Here is a 17,333-nt window from a genome sequence, read left to right on the forward strand (position 1 = left end):
CAACTTTATATGCCCCAGTACAGGGGAATGCCAGGGCCAAGGGGTGTGGGTGGGTGGGTGGGGCACTGGGGGGGGAGTGTATTGGGCACTTTTTGGATAGCATTGGAAATGTAATTGAGGACATTACCTAATTAAAAAAAATTTTAAATAAAAGTTCAAAAAAAAATTTAAAAAAGAAGAGTTAAAAATAATAGAAAAAGAAAAAGGAAAAAAATGGGCATTGCCGATAGCAAATTCCACTCCATACAAACAGCTTATGGCGTGCATCCTCATTTCTTCAAGCCATTCTATAGCATCGTGTGGAGGTGGACTCACGGTGATGTCAGCTGTACTAACACTTGCTGTACTAGCACTTGCTCCCCCCCTTTTTTTTTTTTGCTAAGGATTTTATTTTAGAATTATGTCTGGCCTGTAAAAAATTGAGATAATAAACGGAGAATTTCATGTCTCTTACCCATGTTCCTAGTTTGAGGCTTTTTTTTTTTGTTTTTTTGTTTTTTTTTAAGATTTATTATATCTAAGTACACTGTAGCTGTCTTCAGATGCACCAGAAGAGGGAGTCAGATCTCATTAAGGATGACTGTGAGCCACCATGTGGTTTCTGGAATTTGAACTCAGGACCTTTGGAAGAGCAGTCAGTGCTCTTAACTGCTGAGCCATCTCTCCAGCCCATTCTAGTTTGAGCTTCTTAATGTGCCACATTTACCTGGATCCGTGAAGCCACATCTACCCCTTATTACCCACCATGCTTTGTTCTGATCCTTGACTTTTCTATCCTGCCTGTGCCCTGCTCCTGGCTTTCAGGTCCCATAGGCTCCTCTGTATGGTAGCTGTCTCCCAGGTTGTCCTTGTTTTGATGACACTGACAGCTTTGGTCAGTACTGCTCAGACATTTTGCAGAGTGTCTCAGTTGGGTTCATCTATGTTTTCTTCAGCTGAGACTGAGACTGTCAGTATTGAGGAGGAAGGCTGCAGAGGTGAATGTTCATTTTCATTGCAGATGGGTAGTGCATTCACTGTGACGTTATTGTAGCTGAGTCACCTGGCTAAGGTGAAGTTACTCAGTTTCTCTTCTCCCTCCCTTTACTGAACTGTACTCTGGGAGGAACTTAGCAAATATTTCAAACAAGAATTTTTCCTTGGGATCAAAGGTCCCATGGATTAATTTTTAATTATTCTATATAAATGTCATCTTTCTTCTCTATTTAATCATTATATCAATTTGAGCTCAGATGAAATATACAGTAGAATTTTGTAGGTTAGGTTCTGTATATTTCTTGTCCCCAAAAGTATCTATTTCAACAAGCCCTGCTCCCTTTAGAGAGGATGCTTGAAACCAGAACCTCATGCTATACATGCTATTTTGATTAGGCCCTGACAGCTGACCAAGCAACAAAATACATGTGTATATAGCATACCTATTCATAAATATTTCTTATGACTATATCAGTCTGTCAATGAATTCATGTTGTCTTTAGTTTGTATGCATCACTACACAGATCATTTAAACTTTTTCTCCTTAATTTGTACCTTCCACTCCAACAGTGAGAGGCATTCACGGTTTAGTCATTACATAGCTGCCTTATGCTCCATCAGCGAGCAGACTGACTGCCATCACCTGCCTCCACTATACTGACTTTCTACAGAATAATATTCAGGCTATTGTAGAACACACTCACACAAAACAGCCACTATCTTCATCACACAAGTTGCATTTACTCTCAGGGGTCTGTCACAATTGGACTTGAAGTTCCATCACGGAAGGATGAAGTGGCAAATCATCAGACTCACCTGACTTTCCAGCCATTCCTCAGTCATTTTGTGTGCAATTCTGCCCTTGCTGCCCCTGGCCTTGTGGGCTGGGTTGTCAGAGTGTGCTAGAGTACATAGGTTGGGAAAAGTCTATTGGAACAGGGCTCCATCTGTGTAATATGAGGAAACCCTCATCAATGCTAAGTGAAGACATTTCAGTGTGGCTGCTTTAGGGTCATGCAGGCTCCTGCCAGCATCCCCTTCCCCATCCCTCATAAGCACTATAAATTCCTCGGTGTGAACTATGGTGGAGTCTTCTTTTGGTTGTCATTGGGGACTTTTAAAGGGTAGCTGCTGTTTGTGGCTCCCCAGGGAAAGGATTCTTACAGCACAGACATAGCAGTTTGACAACTGTTATTAGTGTTTTCCTCTTGAGGGCAAGTTTGTTGATCAGAAGAGTTCAGCTATTATATGCAATTCTTTTGTCTTGCAGAGTGACTTCAAAAGTTATGTGGACTAGAAACTCACATCCCTTTGTATAATAGATGTGCTTAATTTTTGTATTCTGTATACTTTCCTGGCATTGTCTGATCACCTACATTCATTCACCCATTCTCTCTCTCTCTCTCTCTCTCTCTGTGTGTGTGTGTGTGTGTGTGTGTGTGTGTGTGTGTGTGTGTGTGTGTGTTTGTGTGTGTCAGTGTCTCAGTGTTTAAAAAATTGAGTGATTTAGCCAGGCTAACATTGCAACTTGTGACAAATTTAATAAATGTCACAGTCCTTCAAACCCACTCTACTTCTAGAAACTTCCTGTGAAGCATTATGGAGGCCACATACATGAGTTACACAATGAAGCTGAGGAGTTATATAATTAGATGGCTGAGCTGTTCCCTTGCATGAACAAAGAATTGAATACTAGGAAAGACAGAAGCCATGGAGACAGTAAAAGTAACACCTTTATTCCTATAGGATAGGTGATAGCGAAGGGTAGAATTCCTCTAAAAGGCTTCTGGCTTAGGTATTTTATAGGGCCCCTTTGTCCTCCCTTCCCCTATAGTTTCAGCTTCCATACCCTGTCTCACAATGTCTTCTGGGAATAAGAAGCCTTATGTCAGGAAGTCTGTTCTCACTTTCCTAGTCTACCTATGTCCATCTAACCTGCCTTCATTCCCCACTTCAGAGATTGACACCAATTATTGTCAGGAAAGGGGACGATGACCGCTCTAGCTGCTTCATGCTGTGAGGGGGCGGAGTCCAGGGGAGTGTCAGTCCAAGGGAACTCCCACGAGGCAGGCTCCTAGAACCCAGCTTCTTTAGACAAGCTGTACATATCTGAGGCTTCATTCACATAAAGGGTCATCTGTAGAAGGGCTGAAGGAGTAGAGAGGAGAATACTAGAGGCCACTGCATTACAAACAAAATAGGTTACTATTTTCAGAAAAGTTTCACATAGTAAGTAGCAACGGATCCAAGGCTGGGATGGAGAAGGATGGACCCAGGATCTACTTTCAGACACTTTGGCAGCTGTTGGGATGAGCTTGGGTCACATGGCTTCTAAAGAGGGAGAAAGAAAATCAATTTAACCTAAGAATCAAATGACAATTAAAACTGTGGGATTCTCTCTCTTGGTAGATGGTGCAGTGCTGAGTTGAGCCAAGGTCATGACATTTTATATCTAGGCAGCATTTTTCTTATCAAGAAGAAAATCACTAATGAGAAATGGTTGTCTAAACAACATCTCATGTGGCTTTAAACCTAATGTCTAGGGAGTATGGTCCCTTAAACTGTTCAAGAAATACACCAATCATTTTATTTATTTATTTTTGGTTATACTTTCCTGCTGGGTGTTTAAGACCATACAAGTGGACAAAATTAACTATATTTATTTTTTATTGTCAAGGGCAGTTGAAGATATTGTCCTTGAGGGTTACTTGAGCTTGAGCATCTAGCCTTCCTTTTACAAGTATGCTCATTCTATGGGAGGAGAATTTATGCTTAGCCATGGCTTTACTTGGAAACATGGAAGCAAGATCCATGGAGGGTCCTTTATAGGCCCTCCTCTTTGTAGGCTGGACAGTGGTTTGAGTACACTGGGTGGCGTCTCCATGACCTCCCTGAACAACAGAAACGGTGATTCCTCACAGCTAAAAAGCACTTTGTGTGAGATGCTTGTCTGGCCTACTTGATCTTGGGGGGCAAGGAGGAATGAATATATTCTCCTTTTTAATCCCTCTGACCACATTAGTATGGTCTCCAAGTATGGTTATTGAACACCCAGGATGCCAGTGACAACTAAATATTTAAATACATTTTGATTAAATAAACATTTTTTCCTTCAAACAGTCTTTGTAATTGTTAGGGAGAACAGGCCATAAGTCCATTTATTTAAGCAGAGCTTTGACATCAATGTATTGAATTCTGACTGTTTACATACCTTATATAACTTGCTCAGACCCGTATAATTTGCTTAAGCTTTCCAACTTTCTTTTCCAACATGGAAAAATATCCAGGCATTTTCTGAGACATAATAACATTAACAAGTCAATAATCAACAAGACTAGCAGTGATGATCCTTTGAAATTTGGCATAGCAATCCTTGGCAGTTGTTTGGCTTAGAATATAGTGCTGTGTAATAATAGCACCTTAACAAGAGAAAGTTGAATTCAAAGCACATACTCAGTAGATTAAATTACATGTATGCATGCTGCTAAATTATGGGACCTGTTAAGTTTCCAGGTAAACTTTATAAAAAACATAAGGTGGTCTTTATACAGAGAACATCTTCACTGAGAGGCCTAGACCCATTGAAGGTAGGGCAGAAGTTATCTGAGAACAAAAGTGGTCGTAGTCCCAAAGATCATCAGGGGAGCAGGATCTATGGCACACCCAGTGAACATCTGTAAGGATACTCTTAAGCACTAGGATCTACTACCCCTTAAACCCATCTGTTGGTCTGGGAGCTTTTCTAAAGTCCCCAGGAGTACTTAGGTATCACAGTAACCTTCAAGCATCTATCAAGCTTCAAGAACCAGCTCAACTAACTCTTAACCCAGGCCGGGGTCTGCTCACAGAAGAGGAGACTTTCCAGTCATAGAGATCGGATCCCTGTGCAGAATTTTAAAAAGTACATATATATATACACATACACACTAGGTGCTCCTTTTAAAAAGATCCTTGGGCCGAGAGATCCCAGTATGTGAGGGTTGGTCTTGGGAGCCAATGCTAATGACCACCCCTCTGTAGGCAAAAGAAGATACATTGGAACACCTTCTAGATCTTGGCTTCCTCTCCAAAGTGCCCTCTACAGAGTTAAATAGACATGGATATGTGTACTTGTAGCCTCTTCTGACTCACTAGCAACCACGAAAGAAGAGGCAGCTTGTTCATAGCATTTGCTCTAAGGCGAATGCCCAAAGTCTCCTGTAAGGCCACCAGAGAGCTCTTTACACACAACAGGGCCTCTGAGAAGCCAGGGCTAGGGGAAGGACTGTGTTTGGATGAGGTACCTGCAATGTCAGAACTGTCATCCACTCCAAAGTGCAGTTAAGGGAAATCCTGTTCCTGCCACCACCATCTTGTCTCACATATGACAGCAACTTTTGAGGTAGGACATTCATACCTCTCTTGAGAGCCCTAAGTAAGAGCAAGACAGACCTCCAGAAGCCATGTAGGTTTCAGAAAAACAGTGAAAGCCCTTCAAGGATGCCAATACCCAGGATATCTTTCTTATGCACAGAAAGAACTCTACCCCATAGCTCACTCACAGCTGTCACCATTTGAACTTCAAGCAACTTCCAATTTGAACTCAATGGAAGCTGGTGGTGCCAAAGAGTACGATGTCACCTGACTTATTTCAGGTCTGCTGGCCACTTTGCTTAAGCAGAGTCTCTTACTGGCCTATAGTTTCTAAGTAGATTAGGCTAGCCATCCGGTGAGTCCCAGGGATACACATCTGTTGGCTTAACTTGCACTGAGATTGGGGTTCTTTCACTGTACTTCATGGCCTCACACTTGCGATGGAGGAACTTTGTGGACTGAGCAATCTCCCCCACTTTATGGTTTGCTTCATTCGTCTTTCATTCACTCCTATGTGGTTATTTGCTTAATAGGTTACTGATTCCTTTTTACATTTTGGTCTTTGTAGATTTTCTTCATTCTAATTTTCATTTTTGTTTGAGACTTTTGTTAAAAAATTTAAAGGTTATATTTTGGTATTTCTTTTACTTTCTTTCAGTCTCTTTTTTCCTTGTAATATATTTGTTTGCCTCTAGTAATATTCTGGATTCTGTGGAATTTACTACAATTTGGCATTTAGTTAGGTTTGATTTTCTAACGTTTTTGTTTGGTTGAGCTGAACTTTAGTTTTCATTTTCTGGTTTTACCTGTTGTATATTTTTTCCTGGTTATTTTGGAGTGTACCATTTCTTTCATTTCTATCCTTTTTTCATTTTTTCTTCACTTGGCATTGAGTTTTTGTTTAAATGTAGTGTTAGTTTTCTTTGGTTTTAGTTGTTTCTTATGCTATCAGACTTCATTTCTTCTGCTACGTTCTCTTTTTGAGGTAGCATTCCCACCTACAATGTACAGTGGCAAGGGAGGCAACATCAGGGCCCAGCACTGTGCCCATCATCTTGGATGAAGACATAATCACTACCCTAAACATTTCAGGCCAAGGCTAAATTAGTCTCCCCTCGTCTCACAGGTGAGTCAGTCAGTGTGAACGTTTTGCTGAAGCAGGAGAAGTGGTTCCAAACCAGCGATTGCAGAGGTGGTCATTGTGAAAAAAATCAAATACCCCAACATCATTCCCCTCCAAGTAATCAAATAAAATACTTTTTAAATCATGGAAATGACTCAGGGAAAAACTATTTCATCACATCCAGAAGACCAACATCCTGAGAGAGGAAAAAAAACCATCCAACAGCTCCTCCTTGCTGTAGACTGCTGCCCTGATGAAGACACAGCTTACAGATACCTCCTCCTTTCTGATAACGTGCTATTGGAATGGGAGCAGAAATGTAAAAATAATAAAGTCTTGTGTAGTTGCAAGATTCAAGCCTGTTGCAACATTACAGTTCATTCCTTCCTCACAGAATTCTTTCTGGGCATTCCTTATGATGATCCCAAAATTGAGTTTTTGTGTCCTCTTATACTATATAGCAACTGGGGTCTATTCCATTTGCAGGGGCCACCTTATCAGAGCTTAGTAAAAAAGTTTTGCAAATGCAGTATGACATCCCACATAACTTTCCCAAAGATTTAATAAGCATGCATTATTAGTCCATTATTAATAATGAATGCTAAGTAGAAGCCAACTGTACAAAATCTAATGAGGCAGCATCCATGGCTATGAAAGGCAATGAGACTTTAACAAGTCACTGTGATGGAGACACCAGCTGCCAAGACTCTAAAATTGTGGCAGCCATGAAAGATAATGGCTTTGATACCCAAGACATAAAAGAACTTTTAACACACAAAGGCTTAAAGAAACTATGGTTTTATACCACCTATTAGGGACCAGGCATCAGGACAATGGTTATAAGATGCAAGCAAAGATTTGGAACTCAGGGGTGACATCTTTCTCTTCTGCTGAAGACCCTGACACTTTCTCTCTGTACCCCCAGGAGAAGAGCCAGTGACCCTCTCTTTGACATTCTATGAACTGATAAAGACCAGTGAGAGCAGAGAGGGGAGACAAAGGCCCCTGTTGTGCAGGAGAGGACAACTATTCGGAACAGAGCCCACAGAGGCTTCATGACTGAGCCATGTATTTGCTTACTCAGGAGCAGCGGGGTATACACAGAAGAACAAGCTTCTCCTACAGTTTATCAGAGAAGACCTTTCAAAGTGTCCCCGAACACATTGAGACATCAGAATCTAGTTCAGGCCAGCCCAGGGGGTTGGGGGTGGGGGAGGAAAAGTAGGATATGCCTCTTAAGACTTTGCTGCTTCATATTACCCTCCAAACCCTCATGTTTGTCAGATTTGTCAAATGAGGGTGTCCCCCCTCCAAAATGAGTGGACAAGGTGAGATTTATAAGAACATCTGGCAGGAGAAAGCCAGGTATAACTTGACATTTGGTTTTATCTCTGCTTTTACTCATGTCCTTGTCTATTGGTAAACCAGAATTATGTACATTCTCAGGGTGAAGTAAATTGGAGGTTTTATCTAGACACTGATCTATGATTAAGTTATACCCACCACCACCATCACCGCCACATTTAACACTTCATTAAGACAAATCCCACTGCACGTTTATAAAGGCATTGCAATAGTAAATTGTCACATTCTGTTTAAGGTCACTGAAAAACTAGATCTGGAATTTGAGTTTCCCCTACTCCTAACATATAAACTTGAGAGCAGCTATGCTTGTCTCAAAGTGTCCTCCAAGATCCTTTGTCTGAGGTTGGGTTGCCCCCCCCCAACTCTGGGACAATCAAGAAAGGAAAAAACAAAATAGCTCAAGAGTAAAAACTGTCTCAGAGAACAGCTAGATGGTGATCTGTAACAGTTGTCACCATGGTTTGTCCCTTGATATAAAAATGTCTGCAGTGGGAATGAGAAGCCAAAGTTCTACCATGGACATGCATTCATGAGGAAAATGCTGGTTGCTTCATAGGGACTTCCCCAGTTGATTTCAGCTGGATACTTGTATGACCCCTAATTGGGTCATGTTATACTTTTCTTAATTGGGCTACCCAAGTTATCTATGAGATGTTTATAAACCCCCAGTTTGAGTTTGTCTTTCATATTTGCTTCTTCCACCTTTTATTGCTAATAGTTTTTTTTTAATTTACTATTATGTACTATATAATAAAACTCCTGTAAAACCAGAAGCATGGGTATCATAGATCATAATGTACAATTGGGCTTGTGAAGACCCTAACAACATTAAACTAGAAGTAAAGAATAGAAAGACAATTCCAGAGGATAAGGATGGAGTAAGACAGGGAGAAAGGTGAAGTCCTAGTGAGGAGGGAGTTGTATGAGGTGGGAATAGGAAGTAATGGGGGAAGAGAAAATAAAGATCAACAAATGAGACAGGAGACCCAGCTTGGAGAGGGAGGCAGAGCAGAGTGATCACAGTCACTAAGGCAAGTGTCTCCTTGGATTTAAAGTGCTCAGCTACTGCATATCGTGCTCCATAGCTCTGAGGACACTGTGTTAAGGTCAGCTTTATGTGGGCACACAGAACAAGCAAGGACACATGTGGAAAACTGTGGCTATTATGTGTTCTTTATCCTAGGACTCAGGGCCTTTCCAGTACAGAAGAGGGAGGTAGCAAATGGCAGAGGTTCTTCATAGGGCATTCTAGTCATCTTTACCTCTAGCCCCAAGGGATTCATGTTGAAAGGAGAGGGAAAGATAATAGCAGCTCCAACTGGAGGATGAATCAACAGCTGGAGACTTTTAAAAATTAACACTGGGAAATGAACACAACTGGAGGTGAAAACTCCAGTTGCGATTGGACCATAATCTCCTGCCTTCTTGTCCAGCTTTCTCTGCAGTGCAAATGAGGGATAGGGGACAGAGCAGCAGACCTGATTGAATCCCCCCACACACACACACATTCTCTGTCTTGGGTAGTTTCTGGCTGTCCTTTCTTCTCTGGGTTTGGCAGGCTTTTCCCTAATTGGTCCCTGTTCTTTACCTACAATCTATGCATAAGGCAAGGAGCTCCTGAAACTACATACATGTCAGTTTCACCTGCCTAATTCTCAGTTGGATCCTGCCTCTGGATCCCTGACTTTGAAGGAAGATTGATGACGCTATTGTCACACTCATAGGGCCACTAATGGAAGAAGATGAGGAGGAAGACTGCAGCTTTCCTCTAAACCCCCAGCACAAACAGATCAAGACCCAGTGCTCCAGCTGGAGGAAGCAGCCAGGTGCCTGCCTCAGCCTTGGAGATGTAATCTGCAATCACATGCTGAAGGACCAATTCTTACTGTAGGAACTAGCCCACTCTTATGCCCTCTGAGACCTTCTGATTCTGAGAGTTTATCTGATACAAGACGTCTCTTGGTTAGCTTTCTGAGAATGGACTGGAACTTACAGCTTTAACATTTCCAACCTCTTCTCAATGGCATCCTGCTGTTCCAAATGTCTTAGTTTCTACAGGCTCCTGTGCATCTCAGTGTACAATACGCTTAGTCACTCTTCAAAGGACTTCATGGTCTTTACAGTCCCAGATTTTGTTCATTGGTTCCTCTGAGACTCAGTGTGAACTCTTCATGTGACTTTCTGTAAAATAGAAGTTATTGATGTCCAAGGTACAGTCCAGGTTAAGAATTCCATCCCCAAAATGAGAATCACAGAAAATAGTCAAGATCATGTCTAGATGTAAACCCTGTCAAAAGTCCTGGCTCAGGACAGCATAAGCCCCTGGAGAAAACAGACTAATGTAGGGAGAATCTCTTGTGCATTGTATGGAAGCACCACCTGTCAATAAAAAGCTGATGGACCAATGAGGTGAGGCAGGAAATATAAAGTGTGTGTTCTGACAGGGAGAGAAGAACTCTGGAATTAAGTCAAACATAGGGAGAGGTGCTCCCTGAACTCTGAGGACATGGATGAATGAAGCTGAGAAGAGGCAACCAACCATATGACACTCATAGAATAAATGGATTAATTAACTTATGAGTTAGTTGGGGAACAACCCTAAGTTTATGGCTTGACATTTATTCACATATAACTAAGTATTAGAGTTGTTATTTCAGCAACTGGGCTGCAGGTGGATATGTCAGTTACAAATGATGACCAACATGGGGCTCTTAGAATCCAAGCTTAGAACCTGAGAAAAAATCCTGGGTAGAAGGCAGGGGACAAAACCACTTCCAAGAGCAATTTTCTAGCTAGGCAGGAGGAAATCACAGCAATCCATTGGACGGAGCACAGGGTCCCCAATGAAGGAGCTGGAGAAAGTACCCAAGGAGCTGAAGGAGTTTGTAGCCCCATAGGAGGAACAACAATAAGAACTAATGAGTAACCCCAGAGCTCCCTGGGACTAAACCACCAATCAAAGAAAACACATGGCGGGATTCATGGCTCCAGCTGCATATGTAACAGAGGATGGCCTAGTCGGTCATCAATGGGAGGAGAGGCCCTTGGTTCTTTGAAGGTTCTATGCCCCAGTATAAGGGAATACCAGGGCCAGGAAGCAGGTGTGGGTGGGTTGGGGAGCAGGGGGCGGGAGGAGATAGGGGATTTTCAGAGGGGAAACTAGGAAAGAGAATAATATTTGAAATGTATTTAAAGAAAATATCTAATAAAAATTAAAAAATAATAATGCGAGAGGTGAGAGACAGAGAGAGAGAGAGAGAGAGAGAGAGAGAGAGAGAGAGAGAGAGAGAGAGAGAGAGAGAGGAGGCTGTGAGCTAACCCTGCTGGCAGGTGCAGGAGCTGCACTGCTGTCTTTCTTGGACCAGAGCCTGATGGCACAGTAGCTACAGCTTCTCCCAAGCACATTATTGTTCCAGAGCAGGGTCAAAAGTATGCTAGAGAGAGCAAGATGGCCCAATTCAGGTCCATGCAGGAAATGTCTATAACCGCTCAGAGAAAGGGACTGACTGGAAGGGGGTGGAGCTTTAATGAACTGGCAACAGTAGCCTGCTAGACTGAGCTAAAGGGGCAGAGTTAGCCACTTATAGACAGGTGTGCTGGCCAGAGGATCCAACAGATTTTCCCTGGAGCTATGATGGAACTGAAAAGCCCCAAACTTCTAAGCTGGTAAAGTATTAAGTTTGAAAACAATAATAGAGAAAAGAACCTGGGTATAAATAATCATAGAAAAATAGTTTAAAATTGGTAAAAATGAAGTTTTTAGAGATAGAATGAAATAAATTTAAAGAAGTAAGGGACATAGAGATGAGAGGCACAATGACACAGAGCTTTGGACTCTATATAATGCAATTTTAAGAGGTTTAAGGGTAGAAAGAAAAAGAGATATAAATGATCTAATTGGAATTGATAATTACCAATTAAGACAACTATCACATTGATAATCTTCATTTTAATCCTGATAGCCAAGATGGCTTCTGTGCCTTCTCAAAAACAAATGGAGGGGATGTGGATTTAGAGATACAAGGAAAAGAGAATAATGAGAAATAGAAACAAACCTCTGAAGAAGACATTAGAAATGAGGAAGATACTAAGATAGAGATTAAAGAAAGGGAGAAAAATGATAGAGATGTCTTATAAGAAAATTAGAAGACTATAAATAAAATTGAGGAAGATACTAAAATAGAGACAGAGAAGACTAGAACCTACAGCACTGCCTTATAACAAGACTCCAAAAAGGCAGACTGTATCTGTTTAAAAAAAAAAAACTAACTAAAATGATTTTCCTAGCCTTAATAAGGAAATTAGAAGGAGATGAGAAAATCCACAGAGTTATCAAGAACTCAGGTGGCAACCAATAGGAAAAGAAAAAAAAGATTACAAAGATTTAAGGAACTAGTAATGTCCATATGTCAAGTGACCATTTAATAACTGGGTCATGCAAAATCATATAATTCCAAAAGCTTAATGAGATTTAATGACAACTACCTTATAGCGTGTCCTTCAATTACAATGGTTGACATGGTGGAAAAAAACGAGGCTTTAATCACGGAGCAACAAAATAGGAATAGAGACGTTGATACTGTCAAGGATCGGTTACTAGATGAAGGTCCATATTCTGAATTCCGAGTACAGATTACCTTTGATAATGCTGTCCTAAGACAATACCATACCATAGCCTTAAATGCCTGGGACAAGGTTGAACAACATGAAAGGGATGAATCATTTACAAAGACAACACAGGTTTCAAATGAATCTTTCACTGACTCTGTAAAGATTAACTACATTGTCTCAAGTAAACCAAAGCCTAAAATGAATAAATACACAGTACCTGAAGGTCATATAGGAAAATTAAGGACATATGTAGCTAATATGGCCATAAATCTATGGGGAGAGATCTATTGGAACAGTGAGAAACACGGGTTATAATTCCTCCAACTTCAGAGACAGGCTGTAAACAATGAGATATTCCTAATGAAGAAATTTTTAAAAATGTTATTGAAAACAGTTACAGGCTGTCCAAGCTGTCCATAAACAGGATACAACAGAGGTAGACTCTTCAATTTTATGTGGGGTTGACAGATCATCAGCTGTTGAACCACTACAGTGGCAAATTGGCAAACCTGTTTGGATAGAACAATGGCCTATGATAAAAGAAAAGTTACAGGAGCTAGAACACCTTGTCCAGCCTTATGCAGAACATCGTTTCCCTGTGGGCAGTGATTAAGACAAAGATTTATAACCAGACAAAGATCTAAGCCTAGGAGCTCCTGACTTCTTAGCCTTAAACTAGATATCCCTATTAACCCCTTACCCTCAAGACGCAGGGATGGTCTTGTGAGTGGCATGCTGTTTTTTAACATGACATGGCCCTTTTATTTGTGAACCTATAGCTACTGTGTTTACCTGTACATGACTTGTGTAAGATCAAACCTGTCAACATTCTAGGATGGATGGAGAAGAGATTTAAAGTACACGAAGAAAATAGGTAATTTATTTAAGTTTACAGTGTCAGTAGAGTGGCTACAACAGTCTATATCATACACAATGAGTTTCAAGAAGCTGAAGAGTGATCATATGTGAAAAGGCTTAGGAAAGTAGTTGGCACATAGCAATTTTATTTTTATTTCTCTCTTTGTCCTCTCTCTCTCTCTCTCTCTCTCTCTCTCTCTCTCTCTCTGTGTGTGTGTGTGTGTGTGTGTGTGTGTGTGTGTGTGTGTGGTGTACAAGTTTGTGCTTTTGAATCTGCATGTTTGTGTGTATAAGCAGAAGCCAGCAGTCAGCATTGGGTGGCATTGCTAAAGCACCATCCAGAATTTTATTTATTTCCTGATTTTTGAGGCAGTTTTCTCACTGGTCTGAAGTCACTTGATACTCACCAGTAGGCTAGATTATAGACTAGTGACAGTTAAGATCCCTATGTCCCCAGCACAGGGTTTACAATGTACAACTACATTGGGTTTTTACATGTGTTCTGGCAACCAAATTCAGTTCTGCATGTTTGCAAAGCAAGAACATTACCAAATGAGCTAGCTCTTAACCTTTTAAAAGTGTAGATAACATAAATATCTATAAACATGTTTGTGCATGTATGGTTACATGTATTTATATAAAGTACAAGCAGGAGCAGAAAGAAATATATTGACCACCAGTTGTGCTTATCTCTGAGTAAGTGATGAAATTATTAACACTTTTGTCTTTTGATATTCAATAATAAAACAGTTTCAGAGTTTATATTATATAAGAGACAAAGCCATACAGGTTCTTCCTACAGGCATGGGCAGGGGTCAGCCAGCTCCTGAAAACCACACCAAGCTGTTTTAGATTTAGTGAAGGTGATGTGTTGCCTTTCGTTTCTCAACTGCTCTAAGAGATTAAGAGTGAAGGTTGGAAAGTCAGTTAGGAAGGTTATATAGGTAAAAACATCCAGGTGAGGAGTGGGTCAGAACTTGCATTAAAATAGAGATAATGAACTTGGGAGAACAGCATGGATTAGAAGTTAGTTTTGCAGGTGGCAGCTAGATTTTCTGAAGGTTGAGTGTAGGATGAGTACATTGAAGATAGCTTTTCACATAATACGAGGTAACAAGAACATTTATCTGTATGTACTAGACAGAGGAGAGTGCTGCATTTTGGCTATTTCAAATACGAGACACATGAAATTCATTTCATTTGATGAAATATAGAAGGGATATCTGGTGAGGTTACAAACTTCTAAGTTTCTGCTATGAGTATCAGAGGATTACAGATAGTTGAGACAATTCAAAGAGGTTGTGGACAGAAGATGAAGGATAGGACCAGGCCCCAGTGAACTCCACTAGGTTTTAGAACTGTGATGCCAGGAAAGAAGTTCACAAAACATGGAGGTTGCTAGGAGCAGCAGAGGCCTAAGTTTTCACATGATACTCCTTTTGTCCAACAAGTTTTTGCATCATACCAGATATATAGGTATATCAAATATACATATAATCAATACATATGGATGAAAATTCATAAAGGAGTTGATATACACATCATTTGGCATATATATTAGTTTAACATTTAGTAAATACAAGGCAACTTTGTAACTTATAAGATGAATGTGCTTGGCTATCTTCAAACCAAGAATTTAATCTTGGCTAAATATTTGACATTGGAGAAGATAGGGCATAGTCAACATTTTCAGAGTTGAAGGACATTTTGATTTTAAGCCTCTCCAAGGTGAGATCAGATAAATACACAGTACAAAAAGGCAGACAGACATATGTTTGGAGATATTTTTAAAGATTATTAGAAATGCTATTCTAGTCACAAGCCAGAATTAATTTAAGCATCAGAATTACTTTAACCACTTTTTATAAAACTCTAGTCAGAAACGGAATCTATAATTTTTAAAAACGTTCTACCACAGTACAAACCAAAAATATATGCTGAGGAATGAAACAGAAAATCATTAAAAGACTTTTCTTACCTGAACAATACTGACATCAAAAGACACGCTAATGTGGAAGGAGAAAGCTCTCAAGAGGCTTCATCTCCACTCAAAGAACTATAAGCAACCAAGCAATGTTGAAAGCAGGAGGTATAGCCTTCCCCAGGGAAGACTACACCAAGCAGTTACCTAACGCCAATTGCCAACCCTAAAAAGAAACATATAAGTAATTATACAGATTCAGCAGGTTGTACTGATGTATTTAGGAATAATATATATGTAAAACAATTAAAGAAACAGTTAATATGAATTTAAAAGAGAGAAAGGGGTTCTTATGAGGGTCTGGAGGTAAGAATGTGAAGGAAGGGGCTGGTGAGATGGCTCAGTGGGTAAGAGCACCCGACTGCTCTTCCNAAGGTCCAGAGTTCAAATCCCAGCAACCACATGGTGGCTCACAACCATCCGTAACGAGATCTGGCGCCCTCTTCTGGAGTGTCTGAAGACAGCTACAGTGTACTTATGTATAAAAAAAAAAAAAAAAAAAAAAAAAAGAATGTGAAGGAGGAAATCATGTAATGATATTATTGATTTTTTAAAAAATATTTTTTAAAAGCCCCTGTTGCCATAATTAAATCACTGTTTCTACAAGGGCAGAAGACTTTGAACAGTCAAAAGCATTGTAGTTGACAGTATACAGTGGTCTCCAGCCTGAGCCTAGGGGTTTTAAGCAGCTTTAGTTGGCACTATATGGAGTGATATGATGCACTGCACATGTCATGTGTGCAAAAGCAAGGCTACAGTAGTTCCCCATCAACACTGCTGAGTGCTGTTAGAATAACTCAGATTCATTGTGCATTTGCCTGTAAGTTAACTTTAGGTCACGGTTGCCTATGGTTTTGTGATCTTCACAATTACATGAACTATGTAACTATGGGGTTGTGGCCCACAGTCTACATAGCTGTGATGCAGAGAACAATTCCCAAAGAGAAAATGTTGACAAAAGGGTCAGTATTTTTTTCTCTGATTTCTTTCTAAAGTAATCACCTGGGGGTGACTGACTTCTCTGCTATTGATGCTTTGTTTCTGGTTTTATAACAGAGTAGCGAATGTACAGATAATCACAACAGAGCAACTGAAAATGTCATTGTGCTTATCTTCATGTTTAAGCAAAAATTCAACTTTGTGTATTTAAAACTCACTTTTGAAAGATTCCATATGTAAGTTTACATGATGAGAATGATTAAGAGTGAGTTTTTCTGCTTCTTCTATGACAGGAGTGATTTTCCAAATAAACATTTTAAAAAGCAGCTAGATCTCTGAGTTTTGGGGGAATAGTTCCAGTTTTGTTTCTGTTTTTGTTTTTGTTTTTAATTGAAGATAGTAAAAAGAGTCCCATCCAGTTCCCCATTATTAACAACTCTGATAATATGGTACCTTTCATTCATTAGAATTACTGGTTTGTCTTACAACTAATATCAGTACATCAACATTAACTAAAGTGCACAAGCATTCATCACCTCTATTCTCAAGAAGCCATAGTCATCATCCCTATTCCACGATTTTGGGTGTCAGGTTATGGTTATTTTATAAATTATAGATAGGTTGTCATTTTGAGAGATAATTTGGAAATGGTCATGTTTTGGACAGGGAAGAAACTAAATAGAGAGCTTAGATTGGAGATTTCTATTTTTCCTTTTCTCTTCTCTATCCTCTCTCTCTTAGGTAAAGGGAAGGGGGTTGAAAGAAAAAAAAGGCAGATAGAGTAATGTAAGAAATTAGATGGATGGGAATGGATTACTAAATCTATTATTAAATAAAACATCGTATAGTTACAATCTTATATTGGTAGAAATCTTTATATTTGATACAAAATTAAAGTAATTTCTTACATTGGTATAGAATTTATATATTGTTACAGGTTTAATGCTTTCATTAGGATAAATTTTTATATATTGACTACAAAATTTTAAATTAATTTTGTTACTCTTCAATAGTCCTTCTCATAGCTACTATTACATATTGTTTAGGATGATTAAGTAATCCAAGTTAAGTGCCAAATGGTAAACTCATGGTAATATTAGATTCTAATTTAGTTATAATAAACTGTTT

The 17,333-nt window shown here is 39.7% G+C and overlaps 2 long non-coding RNA genes across 2 annotated transcripts in view; one reads left to right on the forward strand and one right to left on the reverse strand.

Annotated features, from left to right (window-relative positions):
• Window positions 1-17,333, forward strand: part of LOC110302990 — an 89,179-nt gene that overhangs the window by 45,345 nt on the left and 26,501 nt on the right. The gene's annotated exons all lie outside the window — the stretch shown is intronic.
• Window positions 2,703-17,333, reverse strand: part of LOC110302989 — a 34,605-nt gene continuing 19,974 nt past the window's right edge. Inside the window, exons 3-6 of the long non-coding RNA XR_002378886.1 lie at window positions 9,810-9,997; window positions 5,259-5,385; window positions 4,187-4,269; window positions 2,703-3,306 (exon numbers count right to left, since the gene is read on the reverse strand). This is a non-coding gene — a long non-coding RNA (uncharacterized LOC110302989). The remainder of the gene's footprint in view (window positions 3,307-4,186; window positions 4,270-5,258; window positions 5,386-9,809; window positions 9,998-17,333) is intronic.

The sequence above is a fragment of the Mus caroli genome, chromosome 10 (assembly GCF_900094665.2).
Source record: "Mus caroli chromosome 10, CAROLI_EIJ_v1.1, whole genome shotgun sequence".
Taxonomy (NCBI): Eukaryota; Metazoa; Chordata; class Mammalia; order Rodentia; family Muridae; genus Mus; species Mus caroli.